The sequence below is a fragment of the Acipenser ruthenus genome, chromosome 13 (genome assembly GCF_902713425.1).
Source record: "Acipenser ruthenus chromosome 13, fAciRut3.2 maternal haplotype, whole genome shotgun sequence".
Taxonomy (NCBI): Eukaryota; Metazoa; Chordata; class Actinopteri; order Acipenseriformes; family Acipenseridae; genus Acipenser; species Acipenser ruthenus.
The window spans coordinates 35,110,509-35,121,577 of NC_081201.1; positions in this window are offsets into that span (position 1 = coordinate 35,110,509).

The following is an 11,069-nucleotide window of genomic DNA, read 5'->3' on the forward strand; positions in this document are numbered from 1 at the left end:
GACATTTTTGGTTCCTTTTCATCCTTGACCATGACATGCTTGAGTGATTATGACTGGAGCATATGCACTTAATTATTATTATTATTATTATTATTATTTATTTCTTAGCAGACGCCCTTAGCCAGGGCGACTTACAATCGTAAGCAAATACATTTCAAGTGTTACAATACAAGTAATACTTAATCACCTAATTGGTGAGACAGTTGATTAAATACTGGATATGGAGTGGTTTCAGCTGTTGAATAAAAGCAATAAAGAAAAGCACAGAAAAAAAACAATATGCCACATCTGTCAAGAGAGCAGCGCCTTTGTGCAATTAGCATGTTGGAGGCTGGATTAGGGCAGCGTACTGTGGCTTGCTGTCTTGGGTTCTCACAGCCAGCAATTTCAAACCTGGTGAGACGGTATAACTGAAAGACCACCTGCCCAAGATCGACAGATCATTTTGCAGCATCTTCGTAATGTAAAGTGTGAATCCACGCAATAAAAAGTCTGCACCGGCTCTAAACCGGTTTGTGATTTTTCGATCGCATCTGGTGAATTTTATCCAAATATAAGTGATAAGTTTCTTTTGATGCTCAAATATAAGTGAGAAGTTTCTTTGATGCTCAGTATATATTAAATCTTAAAAGGAAGGTCAGTCGTTTATTCCAAACCCTTGGTCTCTGCACTGACCAATATATAAAGCAGCTTTAAACCTGTGTTTATGGCCACAGTCATAGGATGCACTTTAAAAAAAAAAAAAAAAAAAAAAAACATTTAATATAAAATGAAAATGTATTAAAATACATTTAAAAATGACATTCCTAATTTTCAAATTGGGAGCACATGCACATACTTCAGAGGATCCAAAAAAAATAATAGGCATTTCATATGAGAGTTTAATTTGTGATATTACATATTATTACTTGAAATTCCATAAACATGTCAAAGCACAGTTTATATGTAGGGCTTCTGATTTCACCGTGTAACAATTTTTTATTTTTTTTTTGGTTCCTGGGTAGTAAGTGTTATTTCCTAATTGCTTATGCCTCAAAAGTATAGAAAATGGCTATTATTCCCCACAAACTTCGCTTTTGTGACCAGGACAGTGATATTTTGAAATTTACCTATTTCCAATGAGAAAACGGGCGAATTTGCGTCTTTTCGTTCACATAAAGTCAGAAAAAAACAACATATGAATCCAAGTTAACATGTATTTATACTAAAGTAATACAAAAATGACTACAAAAGATTTAGAAGTGAGTAGTTCTTCGAGATTTACGATTATACTGTAAATCACTTTCACGAATCAGCCCCCAAATGTAGTCTCCCATCATGTTCTCATTACACTGTCCTTGGTAGCGGCGTTCAAAGTCCAGTATATCCTGGTGGAAGCGCTCGCCTTGCTCCTCCGAGTACGCTCCCATGTTCTCCTTGAATTTATCAAGATGAGCATCAAGGATATGGACTTTGAGGGACATCCTACTTCACCAGAGTCTCAACCAGCTCCACATAGTTTTCGGCCTTGTGATTGCCCAGGAAGCCCCGAACCACTGCGACAAAGCTGTTCCAAGCCGCTTTCTCCTTACTAGTGAGCTTCTAGGGGAATTCATTGCACTCCAGGATCTTCTTTATCTGTGGTCCGACGACAGCGGCTTTGACCTTTGCCTCAGACAGCTTAGGGAAGAAGTCCTGAAGGTACTTGAAGGCTGCCGACTCCTTATCCTTATCTGTTTCATAAGGCCCAATTTGATGTGCAGTGGTGGCATCAGCACCTTCCGGGGGTCCCAGCCGTACTCATCATACTTCAAGGCGTCCAGCAAGGTCTTGATGCTGTTGTAATCCTCTTTGAGGTGCACCGAGTGAGCCAGGGGAAGAGACGGGTACTTGTTACCATTATGGAGTAGCACGGCTTTGAGGCTTCTGGATGAGCTGTCAATGAAGGACAGTATAACGAGAACATGATGGGAGACTACATTTGGGGGCTGATTCGTGAAAGTGATTTACAGTATAATCGTAAATCTCGAAAAACTACTCACTTCTAAATCTTTTGTAGTCATTTTTGTATTACTTTAGTATAAATACATGTTAATTTGGATTCATATGTTGTTTTTTTCTGACTTTATGTGAACGAAAAGACACAAATTCGCCCGTTTTCTCATTGGAAATAGGTAAATTTCAAAATAGCACTCCTGGTCACAAAAGCAAAGTTTGTGGGGAATAATAGCCATTTTCTATACTTTTGAGGCATAAGCAATTAGGAAATAACACTTACTACCCAGGAACAAAAATTGTGTTACATAGTGTTTTCAGTTTTAACCGATAAAACCTGATAAAACACCCCCGATACAAAAAAAAAATGAAATCGGTGGATAGCCAACAAACACTTGAAAAGCTGGAAATGGTTAATCAATCCACGTTGACTTTACCCTTTTCCAATTAAAAAATAAAACCTACAAAAATAATAATAAATATATTTCTCAGTGCTGCTGGGCAATGTCCCGCCTTCCTGACTTGCATCTGTCATTGATTCGTTCTGAAGACTTTAAACCCGCCCCAACTACTGAGTGACAGCACATTCCTACATTTCTATTGGAGACTCCACTTGCGAAATTTAAAACGAGATTACAATCAGGATCGAGGCTTGTTAGCTGGATTTAAAGATGTTTTACAGTTAAGATATGGAGGATTTAAAACAAAGTTGTGGCGAAATGTACAAAAATGCCTACACACAAAAACCCCAGAAGAATGTGCCCGTGACCATAGCGATTTCGTTGTGGAAGACAGCAAAGGAAAGAAGGTACAATTTAAGCGTGCAAGTACTACCAAGTTGCTACTAACTATCCATATTTTGACAGAAAAAGAAACGCTCAAGCATTTTGGAAAGTAACCGAAAACACTATTTTCATACAGTATATCAAAAACGAAAGCCCCGAAAAAAAAACGATTTACATAAAACTAGAAAATAGCTAAAAATAAGCACTGAAAAATACAATTAATAAAACCCAAAAAACAAGCCCTATTTATATGTAGATTTATTTTGGTAGCCAAAAATCAACATCGTCATCATTCGGCATTGAATTCTAGTATGTATCGCAATATTGTCTTCAGTATTGCAATATATTGCAATACAGATCCTCAGTCCTAATACCCACCCCTAGTAATGTATATAATAAAACATAGCAGAAGAAGTATTCCACAGCTGCTTGGTGTCCAGGCATGCTTGTGTCCCCAGATGAACTGAACAGTTTGGTTTCTAATAAACACAAATAACTGTGCCAGTACTTTTACTGGAGGCCCCATGCTTCTTGGCCCAGGCATTAACCCCACTTACAAACCTGTGTAATTTTTCCCCAAATGGATGCTATCCGATAATATTTTTATTATGGCACAGCAGTGTTTCCAGCCATATTAACCTCAACTGGTATTTTCTTCATTAAGGGTTTGGATAATTGCATGGCTCCAACACAAAAACATCATGTATCTTTGTTTCTAAATTTAATTTAGCCGTAGTTTTCTCCTTTGGAGACCCCTTGTGTATTTTCACTTTGTTTACCACAAATTAAACTTTAGCTGATTGTTTACCAGACTCGGAGCCCCAGTGCATTTCTATAGTTTTTTTTTTCTTCTTTTTTTAATTGAAGGCAGGGATTCATATGCAAGTGACCCTCATCTGCATGAAAATTATACAATTAACTTTTGATTAACCAGCTTGTTCGTTTTTTTTTGTTGTTGTTTGTTTTTTTCACACTGCAGCGTATGAGACACTGCATTTAGATACATACCTTTAAATAGGGAGTAGACCTATCATTAAAAACCTTCGACTCGGGCTAAACAACATTTGCAGACAATCAGGGTCAAAACAATAGGCAAGGCTTCCAGGCTAGAATGTCATCTTTAAATATTACAGCCCTGATAAAAGCATCCAGATTGTGCCTTATCATAATACAAAAAAATCAAAGCTCTTGTGTCTGGCAAAATGCCAAGTTCTGGTGTCTTGGGCTTCTATTGTTCAGGTTTACGAATGCCATTGGATTTACATTGAGGGATAAGTACACTTATCTTCGAGTCTGACAATAATTATCGTGAACAATGTACTTAGAATGACTTTTTTTTGTGATATTTAGGCATCCTAGACACAAGGAAGGGAAGATAACAGCATTAGGATAAAAGGAAGAGTCTCGGAAGAATGGCCAGAACTGCAGCCCTCGATTTTAAATTTGCTCTGCTACCCTGGTGCTCGCAAACAAGTAGGGAAAGAAAGGCTATGCTTCTATTTAGTGTAATAATAGATCCCAACATGTTTTCTCCCAAGAAGATAAGATCCTTTGGAAACAAACAAAAGCATCAGTATAAGACTCACCTCTTCAGACAGCACCTGTAGAACTCCTCTGTTTTTCCCCTGGGACACTTATCACCCTTCCTTAAATGCGGTTTATTTGCTCTTATCTGCCCCCTATTTTACTGCATTTAATCCTGTACTTCAGAGTACTGTAATCTGTCAAGTGTTTAATCTGTAGTATTTTGTATTTAATCATATCCTGATGTAACTATCACTGACACTGTTATCTGCTGTATTATTGAATTGTATTTTGTCACACTAGTAGTTGCTTGAACCAAAGTCATTGTATTTATCTTGCTCTTAATTGTATTATTACTTGTGCTGTGATACTTGAAATGTATTTGCTTACGATTGTAAGTCGCCCTGGATAAGGGCGTCTGCTAAGAAATAAATAATAATAATAATAATAGTATTAAACACTGCCAGAAAAATACACATGAGCAAAGTTCGACATGTTAGACTGTGTTTAATAGTTACAGGGGACTGAAATGAAATACTGCTGTCTAGTTATTTATAAAAACATGGTTCAGCTGTATGTTATGCCAAATACTGGCCCATTGTACCCAATGAGCAGGCTATGGCATTGCTTAAATTAAAACACCCTCTTTTCTTAATACCAACTTTATGCCCCCCAGGTGTTGACTTGCTAGAATCCGGTTGATAGATAGATATATAATCTATCAATGAGAGAGATAATAGCACACACCTATAGTACCAACAACAGCTTATCCTTAAAGGCATGGCAGTGAGTCCTTGTATTTCATTTCAAAAAGCCTCCTTGTTTGAAGCTTGTCTGAAAAGGTTTACAATGTCTTTATGCAAGAGGTTTTCATTGCTTTAAAAAAAAAAAAAGCAGAAAAAAAGTCTGAATTGTCAGTTCTGAAGACGCTGCTTGTTCCACTGGGTAAAGCAGAGAAAGCAATTGGCAAACGATCTTTAGAAAAAAGGACAGAAACAGCAGCAGAATGAAGATAAAAAGGACTGCATGCTTTTTTTTTTGCTGATGGCTGGCAACAAGAAATCAGTTGGAGAAGAAGAGGAATATCTGATAAGTCATCTGTTGTATAATGAAAGAACAGTAGACAAGTTGGAAAAGCAAGGTGATTTAAATCCTCGAAGGGAAGGGGGCTACTGGAGGGTCTTAAAAAAAACATGAGGTTGATATATAGTTTATAAAGTGACCAAAATAATTAACATTCAAATGAGATCTGAAGAGACAGTGAAAGGAAAGCCAGTTATACTTTGGAGACAGTTGCCCAAAAAAAAAAAAGTCTACTCTGTAATTAGGTGAACGGTTTCCTTCAGTTGTCCTATCTAAAGTATATTATTATTATTCTTGTTATTATCAAGAGTTATACTATTAATAAACAATAGATGTGTGCACAATATAAATTCATTTCATGGGTGTAAATTATTGTTTGTGATTAAAGGCAATTTTAATGAACATGCAAGGATGTCAGATATCTGGACAATGGGAAAGTTTTGTTTTAACATAGCTAGATACAGTATAAACCCCCACTACACAAATGCAACTTTTAACATCCAATTTTTGTTCATATCTAGTTTTTCTTTGTGTGTGTGTGTGTATATATATATATAAGAACATAAGAAGACCTCTAATGTTCTTATGTTCTCATATATATAGATATACATATATATATATATATATATATATATATATATATATGTGTGTGTGTGTGTGTGTAGGGCATCTGTCTTTGAGCTAATATATATATAATAATTAAATGAATTAATTATAAATCATCTGACAATTGGATCTTTCATGTATCCATGAATTTAAGGGGAATGTAATATTCTTCCTGCATACCCCTGATTCTTGTACACAATGCATAGATAGCTTCATTTATCTAAGTCATTTACTTTAGTGGTAGATCAATATAAATCAGAGCCATTTAGATCACTAAAATATCCTTTGCCATTATATGAAAACTAACATTTCTAACAGTGCAGGTGTGTATTTGATTTTTAAAGAGTAACTTTTTATTGGTGTGAAATGTCTATGTAATGTTAACTAATGTATTCTTATGCTTGGTTTTGTATCAGTCATCACAAGAGTATTACCAGTAATCTGTCCCCCTGCAACACTTTTCTAAATACATCTAAAAAATACTACACAGAGCCAATACATATTAACTAATGACACGTAGCTAGGAATCAGTGGCGGAATTATTTTTTTTTTTTTTTTGAGGAAAATAGAATACAGAAAATTGTGCAGATAGGTAGATAAGGTGTCCGACAGTTACAAAGATGTTTTTAGTCATTAGCTGTTCAGAAGTTCATTCCATTTCATTCACAGATCAGGATCTGTTCCTGTTGGCACACACACACACACACACATTTTTTTAGTGGGGGCTGAATGTGGAGCAGAATTGAAGTGGATCAAATGAACACATCATCAATTCAAAATAGACATGTTGCCCCACATTCATTTCATTCATCTTTTATTGTGCAAATTTATGTTTTACTCAAAATGAACTAAAGAAACACCACATTTTTTTAAATTTCTAGATCGCTGTTTGTTCTCAGCAACCAAAGTGCATCAAACCATCAAGCGGACCACTTAGAAAGAGGGTGTCAGTGTGCTCCTGTTCTGAAACTAAACATCTGTCATTTTTTAAGGGACATCTTTTATTATAGCAGACATTTCCAAAGGGGGAGGTTAAGGTCCGCTTATAGAGGGCATAAAGTATGTTTAGAGGAACTTTGATGTAAAAGAGGAGGATAAATCACACAAGACTGTGGGGCATATGGGGTTTATCAAGCAACACTGGTCCATAATACTAGATAAAATGTTCTACTTGTAATATGATTTTGAAACAGTTTTGAAAATATTTGAACCAAATAGAAAGTAACAATTGTTGACAATTGTTCTAACTTTGCAGGTAAAATGCACACATAAAATGCCTAAACTTGGGTTATCTGGATGTTTTAGGCTGCCCAACACAACTATTCTGAAGTTTGAAATGTTTCAAAGGCTGAAATGGAACAGGGTAAACAATCTTGCTCAAACAGCGCACTGTACTTACTTTACATGTGTACACATGCAAGGATTCATCGTTGATATGAAACTACTTGTATTTAAGAGTGACAGGGACGTTTTTGTACCTTGTTATACAAGAGAGGTAGTCTGGTGTATTTCTACACAGTAAAAACATTCATTGAGTTAAAAAGAGAAAAAAAAGTCAAATGTTCAAGAAACACTGAAGGTTTTCATTGCTTCTGGCAACTTGCTGTACTGTACTCCACTAGTCAGGGTCTAATATATGAAAAAATAAGAGATAGTCTAATAAGTGAACTGACATGTGAGACATAAAACCCAAATTTAAAACCCGTTATTGAATTACGACTTGGCATCTCAAAGCACTGGGGGAAGATTTGCTTCTTCCTTCATAATGTTTACGATTTTGAGCGCTTGCTTTAATACTGTGCTGGAATATTGTTTTATTGTCCATGCCAAGCAAAATATTAGACAGTGTTTGTTATTTTAATGTTAAATAAACACTTTGAACAAAGGTATTTCTCATAGTGGTGGTATGTGTTTCACAATAGCTTTCAATTACCTGCATTATGTAAAGCCAAACAAACAGAATATAAAAATCAACTGGGTCGTTTTAAAGACATCATTTACATACATCAAATGAATGGTGAGTTGAAATTGCAAAGAGACGACTGCAGTATGTTTTCTATGAGAATGTAAAGCAAACTAATGGTACAACATTAAGAATGCAATCTCCTTTTCAAAATCTATGCAGTTTGGGGTATCTAATCCTAAACCTGGATGGGCACCAAGGACCCATTCATTTCAAATATTCACCAAAACAAGGCTGAAAGGACAAAATACTTGGTTAATAAGAAGTTCTGCTTTAAAATCAATAGAACACCCAGATGCAATTTTTACATCTTGAGCCTGTTTGATACTTCACTTAATAGAAATCAGCTACTCTTTCAACAGTGGGCAAAACAATGTAAAAGTGAATAAAGGCAGCTCTGGGGAGAGGAGGGACTCAAGCACAAGCTCAGGTGATGAAGATGTATTGATCCACATTGGTCCACATTTGCATCTCGCATTAGCCTAAGAAAATCATTCGGCTAGCATTAGGAAAAGTATCAAAAAAATCGTATTACCCCAATATGAATGATGGCAAAACCAGCAGTCTATGAGCTGCATGTTTGTCGGGCTCGTGTCAGACCCTAACTGGCTTGCTGTTTCGACCTTCTTAAGTAGCCAAATCTTTATTGAGTGTTGGGCCACAGGGACGTTTTAGCCTTTGAGAAGGTTGTTCTGGTTACTATTGCTTTAGTGGATAAAACCCACAAGGACGCTCTTTTAACTTGTTTAGACTCTAACTGTTCTGTTTTATTTGATTTTGGTCCACCAGGGAGGTAGCTAATTTAAACATGTCTGGAGTGGCTTTCAGTCTGGACTTTTTAACTTGAACAATGCAGGCAGGTGATCTTTAAACCATTCCTTTACCCTTGTCGAAGGGAGATGCAGACATTTTAGATTTGATTTGAAGATATTTTTCCCCTTCAATAAATGTGACTCATGCACATTTAATACACACACAGGAATACACAAACCCAATTTAATATACTGTATAAATGAACACTAATAATTCAAAGATGCCAAGAAAAAAAAAAAAAAAGCTGTTGTAATTTGTTAGTTACAATTTCTAAAACTATTGAACAAAAAGACATTACTCTATATATATATATATATATATATATATATATATATATATATATATATATATATATATATATATATTTTAAAATAGGTCAGAATTCGGGATTGTAATGAAAAGTAATGTTTGTTATAAAATCCACACATAATTGCAAACTTATCTCATCTAAATGCTCGCAAACGAAACGACTGCTTAAAATAATTCAGCATTTCAAACTTCAAACAGACTTTTCTGTCTTGTCAAAAAAGAAAAAGCTTTCAATGTGAAGGTCAATTACTCCTGTGCCACTGACAATGACATAATCAGACCAGTTTTTATAGTAAACTCCATATGCTCTATCACTTTGAAAGAAACATATTTATTCGATATATTTTTGTCTGACATGACCAATGATCTGCTATATATATGTTGGATAGTTTTTAACCATATATTTTCAAATATTTTGCTTGATATTCTAGTATTCTAAAACAAACAAACAAAAAAAAAACAGACAGAAAGCATTCCCTGCTGTTGTAATAGTTTCTTCATATTTCATAAGGCATCATGCAAAAACAAAACAAAACAAAAAAAACAATTCAACAAGGATTACAAAGTAATAAGGCAATTGTTATTTACGTAAAATACGTGGTTCATTTTTAATAGGATTTTCCTAAAACGCCTAAAGGGGGGTACATTTTAAACCATTGGCACAAGCAGAAAGCTCCAAGGGAAATGAAGATATCAAGGACCTAAATATTCTAATGATTGATTTGCACCTCTAATCATGGGAGATGTGTTTTCTCTGTTCTGGAAGTCCTGCAGTTCTGTATTCCAGTGTCATCAATGTCCATTAACAGCTTCAAGAGTGGTCAAGTTTCAAAACTCAATCTCCAAGACTTCTGCATTAAAAACAATTTCATTCAATTTTGTCTCGACCCAGATTTTATTTAATGGACAAAAAAAAAAAAAAACTTTATTAATAGTTTGTTTTAAAATGTAATATTGCTAAAAGTAGCATGTGTGTTAAAAAAATGATAAGAAGCTATAACAATACATATTTTCCATTATTATTATTAGGTATTTACTGTACGGCATAGTAAACCATTACATTGCAGTCTACACCTAAATATAAATGCAGGCCTACATAATGGTTATAGCAAAAACGCTTTCCAAATGTCAGTATACAAATTCTGCCAAAAATTTAAAAAAAAATAGTGATGCTACATATTTCTTTTTTGTTTTAAAGTAAACAGAAACAGAATAAATACTAAATACTACAAATAACTTCATGAATATATCATAAACATGTTTTTTTATCTTCAACAAAAAATAACTTCTCCTAACTTGACATATTTCTCAATATTAGAAGCTACTTATCTTGGCACTCTTACTCTTATTTAAAACCATGGCACTGCATCTTCATCTGTCTTCTTTTACTTCAGAAAACATGTTTTGAAAAATAGCCAAAAGTACAAAATAAATGGGATGAAAAACAAAACATATGCTTACAACAGAATGCGTAAAACAACATTTCAAACATTTTAAAAGGAAGCAAATTCTACTAGGGAACCGGTGTGGTGTTATTTTGTGGTAAGCATTAAAAAGTGGTACACTGTGTACTGCGCTTGCCTGGGCATTTGCAAATGATTTCAGCTCAGAAAACAAGGAAACGCCCATCTGAACGGGGTACAATGTACTGAATTTGGCCCTTAAATTTATTTTTTTATAAAAAAATGTTCACAGTTCAGCAGGATGTATGTGACTTTAACTAATGAGCAACATATTGGGTTATCTAAAATTGGAAATATATATGATTTTGTGGGTGATCTACAGTTTGTCTTGTTTTGTAGTGATCTGTACAGTAATCAATCACAGCATTGATAGGGTACCATTTTCTGGCGGTACACAAGTGAAGTTTTCGTACGTGTAACACATTCTGACGATGTAACACTTTCTGGCCCTACCCCGGTATTATAATAACAAATTAAAATTCAAGTAGATAATATCCTCAAGCAACATATGTGCCCGGGGTATAGAGTTCAAAGTTATTTTGTTAAGAG